We start from the raw sequence: 26,893 nt of genomic DNA, 5'->3' as shown, positions 1-26,893 counted from the left end.
CGCTAAACACTTCAGTACCTACTTAGCTTACGGCAGGGTGCCGTTGGCTCGTTTGATCTTCAACGTATTGAATATCGTGTTGAAATGCTCCCCAATGACACCCAAACAACTGTCAGACAATTATAAACAACTTTAAAAGGAGAAAAAGAGGAAATATGGGTGGTGAGGAGAAAGAAATTTAATCAGACCGGTAGAATCTTTCTCCCAACAATGGTATTGTCCATTGCCGTTCCCTATGCCCCAAAATGGATGAGCTCGTTTAATCACATGCGTAAACACAGAGACTCTGGTATCCTTCACCGAGACATTGTTAGACAATACAACCCAGAGTAATGATCTCCATATAGACGGCTTTCGATCTCGGATTCGACTTGACAGAGATTCCAAAATTACAGGGAAGATACAGGGTGGGGCGCGTATGCCTCTATATCAACAAGAGATTGTTTGTTTGAGATAAAACCAACACCCTATACATTGAGCTCCTGTCCGTATCACTTCGCTCATTTTATAATCCAAGAAAGATTCCTCAACTTGTCTACATTGTGAGGATTTCACCTCGTGTAAAAAGACACGATATCTACGAATAGTCTAACTACTGCATAGCGCGCAGCAGCGTATTGCATGGTACCTCGACGTTTGAAATAATAACTGCACTTGGCATCACAGTATTCTCCTTCGAACCCAATTAGTGTATACCGATTTCCCAATACGCTGCCACTACTTAATTTCATCAAAAGTGGTCGTCCGGAACACGTCAAATAATTTTGACATAGGTTCAAAGCATAATCCAAAGACGTATATCGGCGTATTTAGCCGTGATCTTAACTTACGGCACTGTCACACCTTGACGTTTTAGTCAGCGTATGCCGACGTATGACAATTTCTCTTAAACGTTGGCATCCGCTGAACTTTCGATGAATTTTCAATTTTGAGCGTATACAAAGCCTATTCATAACGAGTTGGACGTATGCAGACCGTATTAGTAACTTACTTAGAACGTTTCAATAACGAATGCTTAGCCTGTTAACAGCGTTCACAGCTTGTGTCCTACGGTAATCTAACTACTGCATAACGCGCGGCAGCGTATTGCCGGCGATCACATCCAGTTGCCTACAAAGAGGGTGCCTCTCGGCGATTGAAATAATAACTGCACTTGACATTGTAGTATCCTCCCGCGAACCCAATTTGTATCCGATTCACATAAACGCTGCCATTACGCCATTATACGGTACATGTAAGTTAGAATCACGTTCATTAAGTTCTGTGGTCGTCCGGAGCACGTCAAATACGTTCGAGGTAGGTTCAAAGCACGTTACTACTATTGAATGTTAAGGCCCTGTCACACCTAGACGTTTTAGCAATTTTAGCAAGCGTATGCCGACGTATACAAAATTGGGGCGAATACGCTGGCGTACGTCGAATAAGTTATGGGTAAGTTTTGTATAAGTTATGAGCACGCTGAAACACGCCGTGTACGTCGTAGTAAGGCGAGGTCGTCGAGAAATTGGGTGCATGCACAACAAAATCTAAAGCCCTTTTCACACTACAGAGCCATTTCCCGGGAAATAAACTCCCGGGAAAATTCCGGGAGTTTTTAACCCCACCGCCACCCCAGCAACCGTTCTCACTATCCCAATTTGGTAACTCCCGGGAGTACTATTTCCGGGAATATGCAAGGTCGTTTCACACTTACGATCAAACCCCAGGAAATGTGGTAAACAGGTCAGCCCATGCGGAAGTTACAATGTTTTGTGGACGGAAGTCCGTTCCCATAATGCCACGTGGCTGGCTGCAAAATCCTTACCACATGCGACCCAAAATGGCTGCACATAAATTGTGTATTTGCGTGTTGTTATACCAATATATTGTGTGATTACGGCGGAGAAGAAGTATTGCAGTTCGGGGAAGACGTCGCTGGCGTCTTGTCAGGAGAAGACGATTGCTGTGACAGTGTTTTAAAGACATGCGGTATAACAATCGTATGGAATTTGTCGTGCGATTGACGAGTTTCATGGCACTTGCTGAAGTATTGGTCAAAGGTCAATCTGGTCTACCATGAAGAGCGGCCACTGGTGGTGGGAGCAAGTTGCTATTAGAAAAAGCGAAAGGGAGCTTTCTACTCTGCGACAGTTGTTTTCTTTCTTTTGAGAACTGTAATTGAATGGACTTTTGTGTCCGTGTTTTACCCCGAGGTTTTGTGTTGGCGTTCATCTCAATTTTTGCCTGTTCACACTATAGTTATTTCCCGGAAAATTCCCGGGAACTTTTGGTTGATCTGTTCACACTTCAAAAATACTCCTGGGAATTTCCCAGGAAATGATGTTTTCCCAGGAAATAATTCACCCTGCTCAGGGGCAGGGTTAAGGGAATCAACCCTGAGGTAAGGCCTAGCAATTCTTTGAATGGCATTTTCGAAGGATTGCATAATAATGTCCATGATGTAAGGGCCAAGATAACTAAAAATTTTATAGAAAAAAATACCGCATGGTCGATTTTGCGCAATCTGACAATAGAAGTAGAAAGCAAAAGAAGCATTCTTCCCTTCCAACATCAACAGTGCTGTTTTCCCATCGTGCAAAGAAAGAACACTGAATAGGCTTTATCCCTATATTGGCCAGCATTTTTTTCATGGCTTCATAACGACTTTTAAATGTATATTTCTTCTAAAAGAAATGTTTGCAATAGAACACTTATGCAATAGAAAATATTTAGGCCTTGAAAAACAAAACTAGTATCCTACCGACCTAAAGTCTTTTTTTACCCAAGGTTTTCAGTTTTTTTTTTTGCAATGGGCAGGGGTCCGTTCATACCCAGCACCACGCAGGCAGTCAGCAAATTTTGAGAAAACTTTCCCGTGTCTTGTAGGCCTATGCCCATCTAGCTGTTTTTGGACTGCATCGTCGGCCCAAAATGCAACTAGTTTCAAAATTTCATCATCACTCCATCGGTCACTTCTACCCATCGTAAGAAATTGAGCAACAAATTATGCTAAAATATTTACTGTCAGGTTGTAGACAGCAATGTCGATCGATGAACTCAAATCTGACTCTGGACAACACAAGAAATACCATACACACATGGCGTGTGTACTAGAAGGAAGCTTGTTCACGCCAACTATTTATTCTATTCCTATTCCATTCACGTGGTCAATTTTTTTAATTCATATATTTATTTGTAAATTACAGATGTTATTCACTTTTATTTTCGTACCTAAACGTAAACACTTTCAGAAGGAAAAAACAAAAAAGGGCTATTGTTACCACGCGAATTATTTGGCGCGCTATTTTTTACGTCTGTGACCTTTCGAGATTAATGACGTCTCAACACAGTAGAAGCAAAAGGTGGGGTAAGTTAAACCCGCTTTCGTTCTCACTAGCTGCTTTTCCCGGGAACAAACGGTTTTTCCCGGGGTTAACTCCTTTAACCCTACCCCTTAACTGGGTAAATTATTTCCCGGGAAAATGTTATTTCCCGGGATTTTTGTAGTGTGAACAGATCGACTAACATTTCCCGGGAGTTTCCCGGGAAATACCTGTAGTGTGAAAAGGGCTTAAGTGTGCCAGCGTGTGGTTCATAAGTTCCGCATAAGTTGTAGGTGCGTTATACAATCGATGACGCACGTTCACACACGTTACTTGTAAGGTTCTCAGAAGTCGACATACGTCGATATAATGTCTAGCGTACCAAAAACGTATTTCTTATAACCTATATGAGTAATGTGCTTTGAACTTACGTCGAACGTATTTAACGTGTTCCGGATGACCACAGAACTTACTAAACTTGTTTCTAAACTTACAGCTACCATGTAATGGTGTATTGGCAGAGTTATGTGAATCGGTATATACAATTTGGGTTCGCATGAGGATTAATACGATGTCAAGTGCAGTTATTATTTCAATCGTCGAGAGGCACCCTCTTTATAGGCTACTGTATGTGATCGTCGGCAATACGCTGCCCCCGCGCTCTATGCAGTAGTTGGACCATCGTAGAACATAAGTTGTGAACGCCGTCAACACGCTAAGCATTCGTTATGAAAACGCTCTGTGTAAGTTACTTCTACAGTATGCATCCGTCCACCTCGTTATGAATACGCTTCGTATACGCTCAAAATTGAAAAATCCATCGGTAGTTCAGCGTATGCCAACGTTTTAGAGAAATTTGCAAACGTCGGCATACGCTGACTAAAACGTCAATGTGTGACAGTGCCTTTATGAGCCACACGACTTACATTGACGTGTATATCAGCGTGTTTCATCGTGCTCTTAACTTATACAAAACTTACCCATAACTTGTTCGACTTACGCCAGCGTAGTCGCTAAAATTTGCATACGTCGGCAAACGCTGACTAAAACGTCAATGTGTGACAGTGCCTTTATGAGCCACACGCCTTACATCGTCGTGTATATCAGCGTGTGTCATCGTGCTCTTAACTTATACAAAGTTGTCCATAACTTATTTGACGTACACCAGCGTAGTCGCCAAAATTGTCATACGTCGGCATACGCTGGCTTAAACGTCAAGGTGTGACGGGGCCTTTACCCATAATTATTCGACGTACGCCAGCGTACTCGCTAAAAATTTCTTACGTTGACATACGCTGGCTAAAACGTCAAGTGACAGCACCATAAGACAGTGTGCCACCATGTTTTGGCTTACAAAATATGCTGTCATAGTTTTAAACTGTGTCGTTACTGTCGTAACAATAATGGAGGATGGTAACAATTTGTCCCCAAACAAGAGGAATCGATTATCATGGTAAAATAAAACAATTAATGTTGCATGCTCCGCCGTGACGGGGTCCAGGTTTTGTGTAAACTTTTGGGGCAAACAGGCAAACTCGGCTTCACCTCGGTTGCCCCTTCCCCCACGTCGGCTGTACAAAACACCGATCACCATAATAATTGTGAAAGTGTTTGCATTATGTTCAATCTTGTTTTGTTTTACCCACAACATAAAATAAAATAACAAAGTGGTCATGTCACACAATGCCATTTCATCAGTACTTGTTGTTAATTTTGTTGACAGCTTTTGGATGAATAGTACACACACATTAAAACGAGCAGAATATCAAGCACATTCAACTGAAACTGTCTAGGTAAACTTTTATTGCCCACTATTTGAACAAGACAATGTACAGAATACCAGCGGAACTTGCTGCTCCAAAACGGAAACCACTTGCAAGTATTGTGATAAAAGCCCCTACGACACAACGCAATATATCGTGGTTTCAAAGGGAAATGCAACGGCATTACAGTCTGTACCACCAAACAGTACCACAGTACACTAATGTTGGCAGAGAGCAAGTGACACAAGCATTACATGAGAACTTCAGCTGAATACGCTGTTAAAAATAATCCGTCAAAATTACGGTGCTTTGTATACCTGGCAGCCAGGGTGCTAGGTATTAAAAGAGCAGTAAATTTCAAAGTGGAGTTTAGCAAACTCAAGGCACAATTTACAAAACTGCTACTGTGAAATTTACTGCATTTTACCTGGCACCAGCTGCCAGGTAAAGCACCGTAAATGTTACTACTTTATTGGGTAGAGTGGTGCCCCTTCTTGGACCAAAACTGCAACCTTCTTGAAATCATAGGCTACCCTAAAATACACCGCATGCATCTAGAAGCCAAAGTCCGGGTCCGACAGTATAACGAGAAACACTTACCTTGATGATGTGTTATTGTAGTACAAACTTTCTCAGTTTCTCTCTTCCGATAAGATGCAAAGTTGTTATGAACACTGCTGCTGGTGCAGCGCGTTTAAATACTGCTGTATTTCCATTGAAGTGGCCATTAGTCTACTTCGGGTTTGATTGACAATCGATGAGCAGCCAATCATAGATACGTGTTAAAGTCACTCTACACTACATTGTGTATGTGGTAAAGTCACTGATTGAAAGCAGTGACTTACTCTATCACTGGTTTGGATGAGGCTGTATGTTACCAATGGAGATCAATTTGTACACGCTTTAATGGTATGGTGTTTTTACATGTATATCCGCCCTACTGGGTTGCACTGTGTGATTGCTTCCTGAAGTTCCTGGCCGTTTTCCTTCTATTTCCGCTCAATTGATGTATTTCCCTGATGATTGTGAGTTAAAGTGCAAGTTTATTATCAAAGAAAGAACTGCGTACGCAATATATATATTGTTCAGATGGATCTCTTTCGTTCTTCCACTCTTTTGAAGTATATGTTTACTAACACTAACTCAGTATGTTTTTTTTTTCCGAAATCGAAATGCAATGACAATGTATTCATAGTAGAGTGCGCCACCAACAGAGCAACATTAAAGGCACTGGACACCATAGGTAATTACTCAACAGAATTGCTAGCATAAAGACTTACTTGGTAATGAGCAATGGAGAGATGTCAATAGTATAAAACATTGTTAGAAACGGCTCTCTCTGAAGAAACCTAGTTTTTGAGAAAGAAGTATTTTCTCGAGTTGTTAAGGTCTCAAACTGAAGGCATCTGAAAACACACAACTTGTGCGACGGGGGTGATTTTCCCATTATTCTCTCGCAATTTCGACGACCAATTGAGCTCAAGTTATTGTTCACGGGTTTGTTAATTTAAGAATATGTTGGGATACACCAAGTGAAAAGACTCACTAGTGGTTGAAAGTTACCTATTAATGTGTCCTGCCTTTGCCCTTAAAGGGTATTTTTAAATTGAGTTTCAATTGTATTCTTTGTTTTCTCAGAAACTAATACCACCGAAACGCACAAATGCTTTTGGGAAACAAGAATATTCAATGGAGCAGAAACAATCAATATAAACCACAAAAATCAAAAACAATCAAATGAACTTTTGGATGAGATTGAAGTAATTTTGATTGTTTTAAAAAACACGTATGGCAGGATTCCGTCTTGGGCCGGTGTCTCATGGAAATCTGTCCCCGGAGATTCTGTCCCCATCTTGGGCAACTTCTTTGACATAAAGGACTCGTTCATATATTGAAAATCTCAAAATTGTCAAAATGTGCTTAAAGGCAGTGTACACTATTGGTTAATTACTCAAATTAGCATAAAACCTTACTTGGTAACAAGTAATGGGGAGCTGTTGGCAGTATGAAAGACTGTGAGAAACGACTCCCTCTGAAGAGACGTAGTTTTCGAGAAAGAAGTAATTTTCCACGAATTTGGTTTCGAGACCTCAGAATTAGATTTTGAGGGTCTCGAAATCAAGCATCTGAAAGCACACAACTTCGTGTGACAAGGGTGTTTTTTCTTTCATTATTATCTCGCAACTTCGACGACCAATTGAGCTCTAATTTTCACAGGTTTGTTATTTTATGCATAGTTGAGATACGGCAAGAGTGAACTTACAAGTCTATTCCAATTGTTTTGGGCCTATTCATGTAAACCGAAAATGGCTTTGCTATATTAGTAAGAATAAATTGTGCTAAGTCATAGTCTTGAACATTCGTTTCAAACCGGCGGGGTCGTGGTCGTAGATGAAGGACCCGGCCTGCCTTCGGCTTAGTCTTTTGTTTACGGCCAAATTAACGCGGGGTCCAGTGGGAACGGGGCCTAAGATACTGTTGATTTTAGACAGACGCTTAAGACCTCGTAACACTCCCCTTTTCAATTGTTTTACTTATTGTTATGAACAAACAAATATCTGTAAACGCAGGAGAAGATTGTTGAATAAATAAATAGCATTGAAGAAGTCGAAGGCCCAGTATTTTAATAAATACTCCATGCATGTCAATGAGAGGCCTACAATTTATTAAGAACGTGTATCATTGAGGATCAACTATTTCGAATAGTGCTAAAAAAAACGCCAAGATATTTTGATTCGGTTATCACAATTTACAGTCCATCATTACGGAATCATCACAACGTGTATGTAATTAGATTATATGCACATTCAATCGTTAAGGATTTGTAACGCTGATACGCCATCCGCTATTTACGCGGGGAGGGGTGGGGTAGGGATGGGAGGGGAGGCGTTGGTGAATCCATTATGACGAATCAAGCCGTTATCACAGATTTAAACATCGTTTTTTTTTCTAGAGGGCTTTCGTAAATATTAGTTTTTCGAGGTGATTTTTGTTTAAACAAATCTTATTACAACTCCTCATACAATTATGCTGAAAAACCGTATAAGTATAAAATAAGTATAAAATTGACCGACATGGTTTACCACTTTAGTAAAATGCAGAGTTAACCTCGGCACAATACTTTGAAGGAGTCCCATTTTTTGTAAAACTTCACAGTAGATTAATTGGTATTAAAAAATACAGATGTGAAGTTGATGATATAGTACAAGTACCGATATAGATAATGGCCATTTGAAATATGAAATTAAAGTTCAAGAACCGATAATTTATTTCCAAGGTTGGACCTGGCTTACGACAGTTTGCAGAAAGCTATTACCAGAGAGCAAACACTCAGCACGAATAAAGCTAAGAACGTTCGTCGGAGATGGGATGGGTATAACAACCGTGACGGGTGCGAGGATTCTCAAGAGGCAACTGAAAGGAGATCACGGGGAAGAAACAGACCTCGAATGGGATAAGTTCCCTAGTGTAGCTTTGTCAAAGGTAACAATAATTATTACGCCTCGAACCTACACACTGAAACAACTACTGCAGGAGATCTTCACCGTTTAAAAAACCTCCCCACTTAAAGCAGGTCTGGGGTCAATTTCACAAAGAGTTAGGACTAGTCCTAGGAGATATTGAAAACGTATGGGTAGTCCAAAGTTAGGACGAGTAACTCGTCCTAAGTCGAGATAAGACTAGTCCTAGACTAATCCACCCACTGGTTTATATACATGAAACGCCCTTACTGCTACTTTTTAAACTGCAATGCAGGAGTAACTCACTAGTAATCGTGCAATGTTCGTGCAAACAAATTGCACTCGTCGAAGCCCACACTCTCATAATGGTGCCGCATCGAAACAAGCCAAGTCATGTCACGGTAAAGTAATAACAAATGTTATTTATGATTACAATAATATTGTTTAACTATTGTGCGGAAAGTTGCCGGTTGTGGCGTTTTTAAGAGAATTATTTTGCACCAATGCAGGTATATTGTGGGAGTGTCATTTTGCATAATTACTGCAGATTATTTTGGCGCTGACTTTAAGCCAGCCATGGGTGAGTTTTTGGCGGTTGAATTGGACGTTGGATAATCACTGGACAATGACTGAAACATCTATTGGTACGACCGCCAATACGCAGCCCCAAACAGTTATTAAAGACTGGAAAACATAGCCACCACATTACAATCATATAAACCAAGGACAATAAAACCCTTAAAGCGGCCATTACCACCTGATAAATATACACAGACACAAGGATTTGTTGTTGTAGTGAACTCTGCCAAGAGTTAATTTATTCCGTACTCTGAATTCGGTGGTAAAACGCCAATTCATAATAATATAAGGGATTTCCCTTTATTTAATTCCATCCAGTGATATCCACTCATAAAGAAGTATACCAGTTCCCATTATAATACACTTTGCGACCAATTCGCAAAGGGTCCCAATTCCTCACTTTGCGAACGGTAAATTTCCAATCCGCAAAGGTTCCCACTTCTCGGCGATTTGCCAAAGAAGGTACCAGACTAATTACAATTATTATAATTATAAATGCACTCATTGACTGGAGAAAACTCCGGGTCAATGAGGTTCCCACTTCCAGCGAGTTGCCAAGAAGGTACCAAATTAATCTACTTCTTTATATACAATCACATCATTTTATTACCACCATATTTATCCATATCAATTTACATAAATTAATTTACCACTTCCTCACAGGCTACAATGCCTATTAGCTTCTTGTTTATAGGAACAACCTAAACTTATCGCCAAAGCAAATTTTGATATAAAAATTTGCCCAAACACCCCTCCCCCTTTTTTTTTTTTTTTTTTTTTTTTTTTTTTAACAAAACTTTCTCCGAGTGTGAAGTGGAGAACCTCAACCCGTCTGATAAATTTTGATGGAACCAAATGAATCATGTCTTGCAGTACGCACCTTCCGGGAAGGGTTAATGAGATGGGGGTGTTTTATAACAGGTGCGTTTTGCATCTCCCGAAGTATCTTCTTTGCATACATATTTAAATCCCAAGTGCAGCGTTTTTCTGCCCTCCATTAACTTTACCTTGATACTTCACCCTTAACAAAATGTCTGACCAAATTAACCGTGTGTTGGGTAGGATGTTCCTAATTACCTTTAGGCTCTCTTTACCCTATGTCTACTCTGTCCCGAATTTTCCTTCAAGATATCTTTGGTCCCTAGATATAACACTATTGTCGTCGGGACCTCGCCTTTTGCCAGGTATCTCCTGAGCCTAGTACCAGCCGTCCAGGCGTGCCCCAGACACGTCTTTCGATGTTACTGTCCCACCACTGTGTCGCTGCTGTGGCGAATGATACTGTCCCGGTACCCACGTTCTTGCTTCGGATTGATGAACATCTTTAGGCTCCCTGTTACCCTATGTCTGATCTGTCCCGAATTTTCCTCACGATATCTTTGGTCCTTATATGTAACACTATTGTCGTCGGGACCTCGCCTTTTGCCAGGAATCTCCTGAGCCTAGTCCCAGCCGTCCGGGCGTGCCCCAGACACGCCTTTCAATGTCACTGTACCTCCACCGTGCCGCTGCTGTGGCGAATGATACTGTCCCGGTACCCACGTTCTTGCATCGGATTGATGAACATCTTTAGGCTCCCTTTTACCCTATGTCTTATCTATCCCGAATTTTCCTTCAAGATATCTTTGGTCCTTAGATGTAACACTATTGTCGTCGGGACCTCGCCTTTTGCCGTATCTCCTGAGCCTAGTCCCAGTCGTCCAGGCGTGCCCCAGACACGCCTTTCCATGTCACTGTACCACCGTGCCGCTGCTGTGGCGAATGATACTGTCCCCGATAAACATCTGTATAAAAACAAATTCAAAGAAAAACAGCCTGGGTAATCTGTTCGGACCAATATTTTATCTTGTCAAAGTCTTGTATGTAGTTGAAAATGTTGTACACAATTTGTTAACAACCAACTCAACATTCACCAATCTTGTAAACGATTATTTATCTTAAACAGCAACATGCTAATTAAAGAAGCGGTTGTCTACACTGCTTATTTATGACCTTGCTACAAGCTACCCCCTTTTAGACAATTGAAAACATTAAGTCTGGCCTAATGTAGGATTCAAGTGCTCCAGACTTCCATCTCCCCATACTTTTGATTCGTTCCTCCCGAACCCCAAACATATCCTGCAACTATGAACTGAAAAGGGTGTGGGGTTTACCTGATGGCCTTAATCCCTACTTTAAGATGTGATTAACTTGTCTGGCTGACATAGGGTCCCCCCTCAATGTACAAACAGAGAAGTATTGGCATTCCTGTCAATAGAAATGATTGAACTTTACCCACTTGATCCGTTTTTGAATATCTTAGAACTACTTGCAAATTCCCTTCCTGATTAAAGAAAATATCACCAATACGCAACGCCCGGGAATTTGCCATCGTGAGTTGTAAACTCACTCACCCTCAGAATAACCGAAAAGGGCAACCAAGAATGCTGCTTTTAACAGCAAAGCTTCATATGCTGATTATACTTTAAACATTAACTATGCTACTTTAATAAAGGTCATATAAGTCAATTATGGTATGTCTGCAAGCTATGCTGCAACCGGATGAAGATGTCTGCAAGCTATGCTGCAACCGGAGCAACTGATTCCTTTTTAATCATTCATCTTCTCTTTTCATCTTCACACTCTTCTACGTTTGCATCGAACATTTTTGTCTTCACTGTAAAAATTACACCCTATAATTGAACCTATTTTTTATCATGCATCTTGTCATTTCATGTGTATGCTCTGTTACATTTTAATCCAACATTATAATGTTTGTTACTTTTTGTAACCACTTTTCGAATTGTTATCTTCACTGCCAATAATTACACCCTGTAACTTGAATAACCGGATCACTCGATCATTTTTAATCATGCGTCTACTCATCTCATGTACATACTCTGTACGTTTAGTCCCACATTATAATGTTTGTTACTTTTTGTAACGACCGAATTTTCGTCTTCACTGACAATAATTACACCCTGTAACTTGAATAACCGGATCAACTGATAATTTTTAATCATGCGCCTTTGTTTTTCATATACGTAAGCTTTACGGTTTAGCCCGCCTCCATTGTTCGTTACATTTTGTACCGACATTTTTACGACACAACGTGTCATTGCCATGGAACATCAGTGCTGTGTTGACCGCCAGATACGAAAAACCAACCGATATTGGAAACGTACAACTGATCTATGCAAATCAACGCTTTCAGGTTCAAGCTAGTACTGACCTCCCTGCTAAGCTATGGTAGCTGCTACTGTTACCGATGATACTTAAACTATATAACGACTAAGAAAAGACTAAATTAAAGCTTTCACGTGTATATTGATAGCATAGCCAGATAAGCCTTACCCTGGGTACCGCACCCAGTCCTATTAAATGTTCCCGCCAAACCATTGAACCGTGTAACTCTTTATACATAACAAGTATAAAGCAGATTTATTCTAATTCGCCCCAGGACCCAACCGAATAATTCAATATTTTGCAGACTGGCGGTAAAATACTAACCAGACTGCTCAGCACTGGAAATGTAATGGAACATTTTTAATCTTGCCGAGGGTCCAAGCGTCTACAATCCTCTTTCATCTTAGAAACAATGAAACTACCCGTGGGATCCTCCCAATTGTGCAACTTATGAACATATGAAATATAACTGCAAGCATAGAGAATCACACTGGATTCACCAACTCAAGACAGTCAAACCCTTTGGACTTAACATAAACACTGGTGTTAAATAACTTCCCGTTACCCCCACTTCACTTCTGCGTGAGAACTATAATGTTGTTTCTATTCTGTAACTCAAGTATAAATTATTTTTTTTAAGTTGTCCTATATATTTGTTACTATAACTATCTCATGTAAGTAACCCCCTTCTTTTTTCCATAGGTCCCTCATACCCATTTTTAATACCATCGTACCTTTGATCTTGCTTTTCTCTATTAATTGACCATTGTTAATTGCATCATGATGCAACTTGTTCTCTAATTCTACCCGTTCATGTTTCCCTGCATTGTTAACGAACAATGCATTTACCACTTTTATGGTCCAGTAATCCATTCTTTCATATGAAACCTCCTTTGTCCTCGCCACTTAACTCGTATTGGTTCATAGCCACCAATTGGTTCTGAAATAAAAACTTTGATTGGCTGTTATTTTCCCGCTTCTTTCTTTCCCGCTTCTTTCTTCATTTAATCCATTACCCCTCTCTTTTTCTATGAATGGATATGTATTTGTTTGTACTTGTTTTATGCCTCTGAACTAGGTCCGGTTTGGATCGAAAGCTAAGGCCATCTATACCCTATTCATTAAACATATGAAATACCCGATACGTATGTACCAATGGAAGAAGATGCAAAGGTCTTTAATTTTAATATTATGCAATAGGCTACCCCTTGATTTATGGAAGCTGGCCATTTAGTGCCTAATAATGATCAATCATTCCGAAAGGTCATAATGAAACTTGGTATTGCCCTTCTATTCTTTATGTACACTTTGTTCTAGAGCTTGATTAACACATGGTGCTGTGACGTGCAATGCCCATAATTCATCGTCAATTATGCCCATGATCTAACTGGTGTTAATTGCTGCCTCATTCTAAAAGTGCGCCATCCCCCCTTATTGGACGAGCTGCTGCTCTCTGTGCGTACGATCTGACAATATTTCAATAATTCTATGTGTTCTATGGAGATGAGCTCGCAAATACACTGCTACATAAGTCAACAAATGCAGAGGTCCATGTATGTATAGAAGTAATTGGACGCCTGTGTTTATTATCTTTCCATATTATAAAACCCCCCTCGTTTACAGCCAGCAAGAATTATTGTGTCTTGACCGCTATTTGTACTACTATAGGGTCACTCTGCTTTATAAGATCACAGCGAAATCCACAAACTCGCTATGAATAATCTTAAAACTTTTAAGGTTAGCGGTAGGCTATTTGTACTACTATAGGGTCACTCTTCTTTATAAGATCACAACAAAATCCACAAACTCGCTATGAATAATCTTAAAAAATTTAAGGTTAGCAGTAGGCCCTCGCCCAATTCGCTACAAACCGATATCAATGGATTAAAGGGAGTTGATGGTTAATTCATATGCTGCATGTTATTCGCCATCGGTATGCTTCAAGAGCCCGCTGTGCAATCAATGGACCCGAACATGCTACTGCTCCCTACTGTACTTATTTTGCACCCTGCATTTGAAAGTTGGGCACCACCCAGTTCTATTGAAGATGATGTCCCTCCTAATCTACTACATGCCCTATTCCTGTTATGTATGGAATACCCTGAATATTGACTAGAGTTTGCCAAGTTGTACACTAAACTACTAGGCTTACTTATTCCTGATTGGCCTGACTGACACAAGCTCTGACTAACTTTCATATTAAACGGCAAGCTGCCAGAAAAATTATGATTGTCCGCCCTTTCTTATCCTTGTGTACCTGTACTCGTGCTTTGAGAATGTTGGCCCGTTATACCCCGAGTTACGTGTAAAGGCCATGAAATATCCTGACTATTAATCTGTGGGATGTTCGCAATTATTGGCCCTTTATACATACTAGATGTTTGAAACCTTTCCGTATTCACGGTACTCGTGTTACCTACTAGCGTTACTGTTGGGGCTGTACTTGCCCCAGCATTAGGTCTGAAAATGTAGCGACTCACCCGATTGGCCCGGCTAGTAAGCCATCGGCTTCACCACTCTCTGTAGCCGCCCATCTTCGCCCTCCTCATCAGGTATCACTTGGATTTCTTCAATGCGGTTCCCACTTCCAGCGAGTTGCCAAGAAGGTACCGAACTTTGCGAAACTATACATTCTATCTTAACTCCTCGGTGGCAGAATATTCAATGACGGTTCCCAGAAAGACAAGCACCCTTTCCCCAAATGCATTGCTTTGGTTGGTTGAAAAGAACAATGGAACCACGTCTGAATGCGCCCTGACAATCCCAATCGCTTATAGCCCCGACTGTGCAACCTGACTATAATTATGCATATTTCCTGGTGTTAAATCGGTTTACTGCGTTACGCATTAAACCCTATACCAGTCAACCTTACCAAAAGTAAGAACCTTCAGTCAAAATTTTCCTAAACGAACGAACAAACTCAGACAATTCTCATGATAAAAAATGTTACATTTGGCTTACACGGTTTGGACAGAATTCATTATTGGATGTAGCCTACAGGTTTTTTTTTCATACCAAAGAGCTATATATTTTGCACGAGCCTTAATTTTCATTTTCTGTTGGCCTAGAACCGTGTAACAAAAAACAGTCGTGTTGATGATGCTGCTGTGGGCGCTCAACTGGTGCAGAAATGAGTTGTGCTATTCTTGCTCGCATGTCGACACCCTCAGCAGCATCATCAATTTGTGCAGCGTCCTCATTGACAAATTCACCATCACCATCCGGGTTGTGATCATCGTCGATCTCGAGAACATCTCCTGTTGAAAGCATTTGCGACAGTTCAGTATTTATTTTTATAATTTTAATATGCACAGTTCTATTTGTTCAGTGGCTTTTGCTAGGGAGTAGGTGGGGGATGGGTATATAAAGAACAGGGCCTGTGTCGTAGAAGCTCAGCCAATGTTATTCAATCTTTGTGCTACAAATTAAGCGTCATGCTCATAGTGTGTGCGTACAGAGTGGAATACGAAAAAATATAGAGCGTCTGCGTCCCATATCCAACTCGGAGGCCGAAATATGAGACGCAGAAGCGCTGTATTTTTTCGTATTCCACTCGCGCTTGTGTGATAACTTATATTATCTTCCAGTACGCGCTAATCCACCAATCAGAAGCTCGAACTACTAGGGGGATAAAAACATATGCTACGACCTCTGTTTTATATCCTACTTCCTCTCTTTTTATTACACAGTGCGCATTGTGAAATGTGATTTTGTCACGCTCCGTATACAGACAGTGCAAAAGTTACGTTGTAAACTTTGTGCGCGTGAATGCTGTTCGTTGTGAAATAACGCTCGGAAGTTTGAAATTTAGCATGTTGCAAGTGAGGCCGTGTCCGAATGTTTCGACTTCGGCGGCGGCTGCGGCCGCTGGCAGTGCGCGCCATTTTGAAGTCGTGTCCGAATGTTTTTTTCTTTTGGCTGCGGCCGTGGCTGCGGCCGCGACGTCACAGATGTAAGCCACAAGCGGAGGTGACTTGCTTGTGGCCGGAACGCCATTTTGTTGATATTGTGTGTGTGTGGTGTGTGGTTTGTCGTCTGCTGCATGCTACATGCTAGTGCTACATATACTTACGATGGGTCTAGAAACTGTACTACATACTTCTGCTAAAGCTGCTACAGGTGAAACCTTCAAGTGTAAGTGATGTTTAGATAAAGAAGAAGACGACCTGTGATAATTATGTCACACTTTTCGTGTTGTATTGCTAATTCGGGTCGTGTTTTTATCCTGCATTTAATTTTTTTAATTTTTGTTTTGTTTTTGACAATAACTCACAACCCAAACCTACCCTAGCGTTGCTCGTTTCGTTTTGTACGAAATTATCATCATCCTGGGATTCCTGTCATCTGTTTATTGCAATCACGAACAGACAGTTGTGACATAACGATTGGGTTTTTAATAATAAACATGATAAACTTAGGCAAAATTGTGTAAAATGTTATTTTCATTTTTTATTTTTATTTATTTTTGGGTGGTGGGGGGGGGGGGGGTTAGTGGTCTTACTCTTAGAACATTTTAGTTAACTGTAGGACCATGGAGGTAGAATAGACCCAGTAACAGGGTCATGATGGGTGAGCTATGTAGGTCTACTTTTACCTCCCATGGGTTAGCTGAGATTGAAGGGCTGGTTGGGCTTTCACTGGTAATATTTGCTCTGGTAAAAATAAAATACAATTGTCATGGTGGTAACTGAAAATTACTTTCATACTTTAACTTCAGGAATTAAAACACCCCTCAACTAGGGAAGGATGGAAGATGAAACGTGCAGCCGTAGGCCTATATCATGGCCCTTTTATGAAGACATGACCTCTCCATGCCCGGTGTACTGTCATCTTTGGTGTTTGGAGGAGTACGAGGATGACCGGTAAGATCTTTATGGTAAGACCAGGAGGAACAGCCACCCCAAAAAAAAAAAAAGCATCTGTATTATATGACATGATGATGGATGGAGCAGAACAACTCCAGTAGCCGATTTCACAAAGCAGTACGATTATGCTATCTCTTACTCGTCCTAGGATGGGTTAGATGCGTCCTTACGTCTTCAGATACAGAATTTGGAAAGTTCATTCTTAAGTTCTACTGTAAGTCAGGTTTTCGACTACTCAGAAACCAGCTATGACTAGGGCACAGTTTCATTTAGAGTAACAAACTAGTTGTACATGCTAATAAATTTTGTGACATTGTTTTACTAATCTCTCTAAAATGATGCAAAGGAATTGTTATGAGGGCCTTGAAGTCGGTTTTGCGATGGTCGCCCAATGAATATCTTGACGCAGCGATTGTAAAAACACAGTTTATATGCCATAGTGATGATGTCTATAAACCGTGTTTTTTAGAATCATGCGTCAACATTTCCGATGTCAACATTTCCAACGACTATAAACCGGCTTTAAAGGCAGTGGACACTATTGGTTATTGCTCAAAATAATTATTAGCATAAAACCTTACTTGGTAACGAGTAATGAGGAGAGGGTGATACTGTATCCGGGTGGGTCGTGTGGTGTGATTAAACGCACCACGCACAGTGTATACGGGTGGGTTTACAACGGCGTCTTTTTCGGAGTGAATGATGCGACCGCCTTGAGCAAGGCTAGTGATAGTATAAAACATTGTGAGAAACAGCTCTCTCAGTTTTTGAGAAAGATGTAACTTTTTCACGAATGTGATTTTGAGACCTTAGAACTAGATTTTGAGGTCTCAAAATCAAGCATCTGAAAGCACACAATTTTGTGTGACAAGGGTGTTTTTTCTTTCATAGTTATCTCGCAACTTCGAAGACCAATTAAGCTCAAATTTTCACAGATTTGTTATTTTATCAAATGTTGAAATACACCAATTACCAATGGTGTCCAGTGTCTTTAAGTTGGCCTTTTAGTTTGATTAATAAATACCTTGGACAGTTTCCAGGTACTGATTGGTCAAAATCTGATCACAAGGGGATGTATTAACGGATGATAGTTTCAAGTTATCAATAAAGCGTGAGTAGAATACAGATAAATATACCACTTCCTTATATGCGTTCCATATCCAACCAGGCTGATGGGACGCAGATGCACTATATTTTTCTGTATTGCACTCTCGCGATTGTGATAACGAATTTAAGTCAATAAGGTTAGGTGAAATGTTTTTGTTTTTGGTTTTGCACACGCGAAGTTTTCAATGTAATTTTTGAACTGACTGATCGTATGCATAGCGTGACGTATTGACACTTAAGCTGTTTATTTCGTTAAAAAGGTATTTACTAATGGAAATAACAGTGCGAAGACCGTTAACAGCACCAGCCACCAACCCGGTCATTATGCGCAGTGAAGAGCGTGTCCTCGCACTGTTATCTCCTAATTGGTTAAACTATGGGCAATGCTCTATAAACTTGTATTATGTTGGCCTATAAAAGGCAGAGCTGGTGAAAATATACCTCACGTCTCAAAAGTTAAACTTATCTCCTGTGTCTTAATTAATTAATAATAAATAATAATGAGACTTGTAATGCGCACATATCCACCTTGCTGGTAGTCTTGGTTCCAAGACCATTGGTGTTGCGCGGTCACACACAACCAACGTTCCGATTATGCACGGCAAAAACTGTCCACGCTTGTAATGAACGAACGCTAGCGGGCGCTGTTTCTCTGATTTACGGATCTCACCATGTCCTGTGCTCACCATGGTCTTGGATATTTGCAAATTGAAGGCGTGGCCAGACTATGTAAATTACTTTTAATGTATGCAATATTCATATCACGTGACGAATTGAAGATGACTATTCAAACTAGATCGAGTCAAAGGTCAATATGATCGGCGGTCTATTTTTAATAATCTTTGCTCAAAGAGTGATTCCGTGGTCATTATAGGCCTATTAAAAGGAAAACAGTGAAATTTTAAGTACAGGTACCTATTCAGATTATGGATACGTGACGATTTGAAATCGTAAATAATGGTCAAAAATCGAACGTAAAATTAGCATTCAGAGAGTCCGTGTATCGGACACTGTATGGCCCCACGACGTGGAGCAATCGGAACGTGAAATAGGCCTTGTGGAATATCACGTACCGCACATGCCGTGTCTCGTGGGGGTTGGAGGTGTTAAATCCCAGGCGCTATGAACTCCCAGCTTGCGGGTGTCGAATCCGTTGTTTCTTATGATCGCAACGTTCCAATATGCTCCATTTTAATTCATGGCCCCTAATTTCTTTTTGTTATGAGTTTTCAGGTAATTTTGATGATGTCATAACGTAGGAATATCGCATATTGTTATATTGACAGTGTTATTGTGTGAGTAGCTTAAAAAAATTATGAGAATTTTTTATAAAAGGTTTAAATAAAAATAATGCTAAAACAAAATTCCCTCAAAGCATAATTTTGTCAAACAAAGTATTATTTTTTTAATTCTGTGAATGAAGAGTTATTTTTGAGGTAATGATTAAACTGGGCAACTAGTGGAATTTAATGACCCGACTATTCGCCTCAAATAACTGGGAGTTGAATAGCAGTAGTCGCCGCTGGACAAGCAATCAAAACTCGAAATTTCTCATGAGTTATTCCAAAAGATATTGTTACGACTACATTCCAAAAAAATGTTATATGGTTACGTTCCAAGCTACGCAGCTACTCGGCTACGTTTACGTTCCAAGATAGGCTTAGGTCTACGTTCCTTCAAGTTACACTATAATATCGAAAGGTATGTTTTCAAGCCCGAGTCAAGCTACGCTTACATTCCAAGATACGCAGCTACGTTTACGTTCCAAGATACGCTTAGGTCTACGTTTCTTAAAGTTACACTATAATATCAAAAAGTACGCTTGCAAGCCCGAGTCAAGCTATGCCTACGTTCAAAGATACGCAGCTGCGTTTATGTTCCAAGATGCTACGCTTCAGTCCAAGATATGCTTACGTTCCAAAAGATGTCAACGTTCCAAGCTACACAGCTACTCAGCTGCGCTTACAGATCTGCTTACGTTCCTTCAAGTTACGCTATAATATCAAAAGGTACGCTTTCAATCCCATGTCAAGTTACGCTTACGTTCCAAGATACGCAGCTACGAATTACGTTCCAAGATATGCTTACGCTCCACCAAAAGATACTGTTACGTTCCAAGCTACGTAGCTACTCAGCTACGCTTATACACTCCAAGATACTAATAGGTTACGCTACAATATCAAAAAGTACGCTTTCAATCCCGAGTCAAGCTACGCTTACGTTCCAAGATATGCAGCTACGGTTACGTTTCAAAATACGTTCTCACAAAGACGCTTTTGAATCCCTCAAGATTTCCTTCCCCCAAGATTAAAAAACTTTCACTGTGAATAACACTACAGGGCCCACCAGTTAATATCTGTTTGGCAGAAAATACTGTACAAAATTTCTTTACTATCCAAAAATTTACTTGGGCACTACAAAATTTCAAATTTAATTAAAAATTGGCTGGCAACCAGTTTCTGCTAAGCAATACTATTGTGTGCTAACTATAAGCAAATTGTTTAGCCAATACAGGCTTCATCAGTGTGGGCCCTGGCACGTCGGGAGCATAACGCCACGATCGCATTTCAAGCTGCATATCATGGCAATGCAGTAGTCTGGATCTGGACATTATACATAGAAATGTTTGTGCTGGTACCACAAACCTTTCTTTATCGTATTTCCACCCTGTGTCAAAGTTTCAAATCCTACTGATCTGGACATTATTATACTCCGATAAAAACATATATACCCACACACAGAGTAAAGCAAAAGTCATGCAACGGAATTACTGCATGCATTGTACACTACATGCACAACACTGATTAATTATTCATGAGCCAGCCGCAACGCAGCCTCTGATTGGCTCCACCGGAAAGTCGGGGGAGATTTGCCGAAAAACAATTAAAAAGTTAAGACCCGTCGCTGCAAATATTCAAGACCATGGTGAGATCTAAATCAGAGAAACAGAGCGCCCGCTAGCGTTCGTTCATTACAAGCGTGGACAGTTTTTGCCGTGCATAATCGGAACGTTGGTTGTGTGTGACCGCGCAACACCAATGGTCTTGGGACCAAGACTACCCTGCTGGGTGTTCAAGGCGCAGTAAACCAAAAACAAACAAAACAAAAACACAACACAAAGAAAAACAGACACAACAAAATTAGTCATTGAAAACCTGTGACATAAGATAAGTTTTGAGAAGAGACTTGAATTTTGCGGTACAAAGACAAGATCGAAGATTAAGTGGTAGAGAGTTCCAGATGCGTGGCGCGGCTACAGAAAAAGACCTGTCACCCCATGAGTGTCGAGACTTGGGTTCAATGAGGAGAAGCATGGAACTTGATCGAAGATTCCTTGATGGAGTGTAAACTTGAAGTAGTTCAGAAATATAGTGGGGAGCCTTGCCATTTAGAGCTTTGTGGACAATGAGCATCAGCTTGAAGATGATTCGTTGAGAGATAGGGAGCCAGTGTAGTTGTTTCAGAATGGGGGTGATAGAACAGGATTTTCTAGACAGTGTCACAATGCGGGCAGCAGTATTTTGGAGCCGTTGAAGTCGGGAAATCTGGTTGTTAGGAAGACTGTAGAGAAGAGCATTGCCGTTGTCAAGACGAGAAGTAACAAATGCGTGAATGACCTTTTCAGTGGCACTTTTGTCCAAGTACTTGCGAATCTTACCTATATTCCTGATGTGATATGATGATAAACGAACAATGTTGTTGATGTGTGGCTGAAGTGTCATCGATGAATCAAAAATAACCCCTAAGTTCCGAGCTTTCAGCGAGGGAGCTATCCGAGCATCACCGATGGAGATGTATGGCACTGAAACCTTAGTTAACTGTTGACGTGACCCAAATAAAAGGAACTCTGTCTTATCATCATTTAACTTCAGGAAGTTTTGTTGTGTCCAACGTCGAATCTCTTGGATGCATTTCTCAAGTCTTGCAATAGATGCATTGGCGTTTTCTTGAGAAGATTTAAACGTGATGTATAGCTGAGTGTCGTCTGCGTACACATGGTAATTCAGATTAAATTTGAGGATGATGTCACGAATCGGTAAAGTGTACAGCGTAAACCACTGCGGGCCGAGTACCGACCCCTGTGGCACAGAGTAGTTCAAAACAACAGGGTCGGATATTGCAGTGCCAATACATACATGCTGAGTTCTGTTGTGGAGATACGATTTGCACCATGCTAGGGCTGTTGTTGATTGTGTGATTATTGGTAGTCTGGGACAGGGGTGTGCTCCACAGTAATCCACATCAATTCCCACCCAATCGCCCCACCCACCCATTGGACCTACAATATTGTTTAATTAAAATAGATGTAATACTAGGTTTTGCAAGAATATTAGAACACTGATGAAAGCACTGTCAGGGGTTTCTTATTTCTGCAGGGGGGAAACAATCCACAGGCTAAGTAATTACTGAGGTAGGATTACATTTATTTTAAATTGTTTGCTGTACCCATTGTCAATAAACATTATTATCGAACTGGTCTCTTGACATCTGGTGTAGATCTGCTCTAATAATTATGCGGGAGGTCTTGGGTTAAACTCACCCGAGTAGTAAGCCTGTGAATTCTTTCCTGCAGGACTCAGAAAGCATCTAGTATAACAGTGCTTGATTATCATTACACACCAGTTGGGCATGGTTGGGTCAACCAAAATAATTTTATTTTAAAAAGGTTGTTTTATTTTGGTGTTTATAAAAGAAATGTGTTAATTGTTCACTTTTCAATGTTGAAATCCCTAAATAAAACATGACACTATACTTCAACAAATAGATTTAAACTAAAATTCTACTTGAGAGGTAGAAATAGAGAAATATTGAGCCCCCCCCCCCCCAACTTTAAAATTCACGCCGTTCACATCACTCAGTCCAATCGTGCATGTTGTTTGTTTGCATTAGCAGACGAAACAACACATGTACGACGTATGCAAACACTCATTTCACCGCTTGAGGGCGCGCACACGAAGTCAAAGCCGCGTCCGAATGTTTTTGTTGGCCGCGTCATGCCACGGCCGCTAGACGCTGCCAAAGCCGCGATCGCAGCCAGCGGCCACATCCGAAACATTCGGACGCGGCCTAAGTCTCACGATGATAAGGTCACCACTGAGCTTCCGGGCACCACAGAGCCATCGGCTGGGGGAGATTAACGTGCGTGCAATTGTAGTGTGATTTTGTTTCTGTCTGATCACTTTTTATCAATCCCCATAACATATTTATCGAATGATTACATTAACAGTTACCAATCACTAAAATCTGTAAACTTAAACAAACTAAAAGGAAGAAGTAATGCGCCACCATCCGACTCGAAGTGCCCGATTGGTAAGCAAAGTGAATGTGTTGACTACACTAGCACACCGAAGTTAGTTTTGTTTAAATAAACATAACATTTTCATCTTATTCGAGCAAAAAAAGTCACCTAATTGTTTCTATGACACATCATTGCCCCCTTGGCTAGAAACTCCAATGGGAGTTTCGCTTGTTATCATTGAACATACATTTATTAAATTTTAAATTAAATTGTTACCTCAAACAAGGTCAGAAAAAAATAATACATTGTCAGTTTTAATGTATTTTGTCAGAACAGACTAATTTGCAAGCACATAAAGCAACATAAGGCCAGTTGTGTATTGCTTTTAACACGAACGTTTTACTATACTACTCAAGTCAAGCTTTAACAATTTTTTTTCAACAAACTGAGGATTTTAATTTGAAGACACCTTTTCTGGGGTACGTTACACCAAACCTTAAGTTAATGGCTAAATTCTGTTGTTTTGAAGCATTTTCTAATACCTTTTAAAATTCAACAAATAATTGTAAGCATAAACACCTTACTTGGTAATGAGCAATCTCTAGAAAACTAGTTTTTGAGAAGAAGTACTTTCTGGAATTGTTGAGGTCTCAAATTCAAGGCATCTGAAAGCACACAACTTGTGCGACAAGGGGTGTCTTCCCATTATTCTCTCGCAACTTCGACGGACAATTGAGCTCAAATTAATGTTCACGGGTTTGTTAATTTAAGATTATGTTGAGATACACCAAGTGGAAAGACGTGACTAGTGCTTGAAAGTTTCCTAATGTGTCCTGCCTTTGCCCTTAAAGGGTAATTTTAAACTGATTTTCAATTGTATTTTTTGTTTTCTCAGAGTCTACTTCCGCACAAATGCTTTTGGGAAACAAGAATAGTCAATGGAGCAAAACAAATTAAATGAACACATTGAGAACAAAATGTATTTACTATTTACAACTTTTGGATGAGATTGGAGTCATTTTGATTGTTTAACACGTAAGGCAGGATTCCGCCTTGGGCCCGTGTTTTTAATGGAAATCTGTCCCCGGAGATTCTTTCCCCATTATAGGCAGGTGTGTCAGGAGATTATGTTCTCCCAAAATTCCCTCCCCCTTATACGGCAAACTTGTTACAAACTACTTGTGGTAGCGCCCTCTGTTAAATCACCCTCACTCAGCCCATGTTTGTGTCTCAAACAGGGGAAAGAATCTCCGGCAGCACTGATTTCACTGAGACACCGGCAACCCATCCGGGCGCCTAGTCCTGGAGAATTGCGCGTGGCCCTTGTAGTGGCATGAGATTTCTGTCCCTTGGAGATAGTTTCATCCTTTTACAGTGAGCGGTGACCATGGTCGTTTCTTAATTCTGAAAGCACCCTCTTTTGATTCCATCTGCTTTAGACCGTATTGATATCAGATACTCCGAGGAAAAATCCATAGCACTCCGGCTATTCGTTAACCGCGGCCCATACCAGTCTGGGGAAGACAGGAGGGGCCAGGTCACTTCGTTTGTTTGCAGTTTTTCGGAAGCAAACAGAAAACAACATGTTCTGTCGCCAGTCAAATAAGCCGAGTTTTGTTCCCCCGACAACGGGGGCTACAATCCCGGCCAAAATGCTTGGGCCACCCATTCCTACGTTATTTAAACCCATTCCCTGTTCATCCTTCCCACTGACAAGTTTTTAGGGTTCGTGTACTTTTTGTAGAAGGACGCAAAATCAATGTTCACTGATTTACGGTAAACTTGCACTGTTTGAAGGTAAAACGGTAAAAAGTTTCCCTTAAATTTTATTTGCTGAGGTGTTGTAGGTTTTGGCAAAAATGAGTAAAACAGTGTGAGGAAAATTAGTTCAGCTTGCAAATTGTACTTACCAATCATTTTAGTTCAATATCAACTAAATACGCAAAACACAGAAACCAAAACAATCAATTGATACGGCGTTAATGTTCATTCTTTCAATGTATTTAAAACATTCAAGTGACACCTGACTATTTCTAAAACTATGCAATATATCTTAACGTCTAGTCCACTAAATGGATTATAGTTAAATTTAACAAAAACATGCTTTGTAGAAATACAAGTATCTAGTAATATACTAATGCTTTGTATTCTAGCGTTAATGCAAACATTAACACTGTGTTTTTGACGACCTTTAACGTAATAATTGTTTAATTGTGAAATGAATCAGATGTTGACAATTTGAAGATTTGAATCAAATGCAGGGGCTAGAAAAAACACACCAGCAGCAGTTATTTGGTTTAATGTCCAAGCTTTGGGTGTATTGCGTTGCTAAGTTACTCCCGTTTGAAATAATTCAGTGTATACATTTTTGTTAAAAACGAATTACAAGTAAAGTGATGTTTTCGCGCAAAAGGATACAAATAAGACTAAAATTTGATCACAAAACTGTTGTTTTCAGAGCGTTATTGCTAAAATACCAGTGTGTTTAAAGTCACCTGGAAGTGGTATTTTGTCAAAATAAAGCTTTTGTCACTCACTAAAATATGTGTGTTTGATGAGTAGAATACGAATAAACATTTAACTAAGGTTCTACAAATTTAGTTTCCATAATTAACAAATTTAAAAAGTAGGCCCGACCCGAGAGGGCGCTGTTCGTGACGTCAATCGAGGCGCGATATTTGAAGCAGGACGGCTCAAAGTGTTTGCTGCACAGCGCTGGAAAAGACGTCGGACCGGACCACTTTGCAAACTGACCCCATTTTTAGTTATTTTGCTGCCTCCAGCAGCAATACACGTGGTCGACATTGCCGACAAAATGCAAGAAATAAACTTTTTTTCGAAACGTAAAAACTAGAACTTGCATGTAATTGCACGTACGTGTGTTCAATGTACGATCGAGGCAAAGTCTGCCTCGATTGACGTCACAAAAGGGGTAGGCGGAGTCACCCCAAACAACTTTATCTATTTTTTAAACATGTAAATCGTTACAAACAATAACTCAACAAATTATGTTATTGTTCATTAACATATACTCTAATGTTTGAAGAAAAATAAATTCTATTTCCAGGTGACTTTAACCCTTTAAACTCGACCCCATTTTTAATAAATTTGCATGTGCTCAGGTTATTTATTAAAATGTCTGGTTTACTTCTTGGAAACATGTTAACATTATGCATCATATTAAAGCTTACATATAGTGCTATTTTATAAGAATATTTTTTACCCCCAACAGGCTATACCATGCAAATATAGTTCTAACAAAAATCACAGAGTGGGTCACAATATTACTGTCAACGAAACCTTTCTGTGTAAGGTAAAATACGACATTGTGTAATCAGCTAATATTCCGAATAATTAAGTCACGGTCGAAGTGAGGAAATTTTTATTTTCCAAATTCACACTAAGATGGTGT

The 26,893-nt window shown here is 40.2% G+C and overlaps 1 pseudogene; it reads left to right on the top strand.

Moving 5' to 3' along the window:
• The first annotated feature begins 210 nt into the window (after positions 1 to 210).
• The window catches only part of LOC139950981 (alkaline phosphatase-like), a 179,851-nt pseudogene continuing 153,168 nt past the window's right edge, over positions 211 to 26,893 (top strand).

Source organism: Asterias amurensis, chromosome 18 (genome assembly GCF_032118995.1).
Source record: "Asterias amurensis chromosome 18, ASM3211899v1".
In the NCBI taxonomy this organism is placed as follows: domain Eukaryota; kingdom Metazoa; phylum Echinodermata; class Asteroidea; order Forcipulatida; family Asteriidae; genus Asterias; species Asterias amurensis.
The sequence above is the reverse complement of the archived record's forward strand: the minus strand, read 5'-3'. Positions and strand labels throughout refer to the sequence as shown.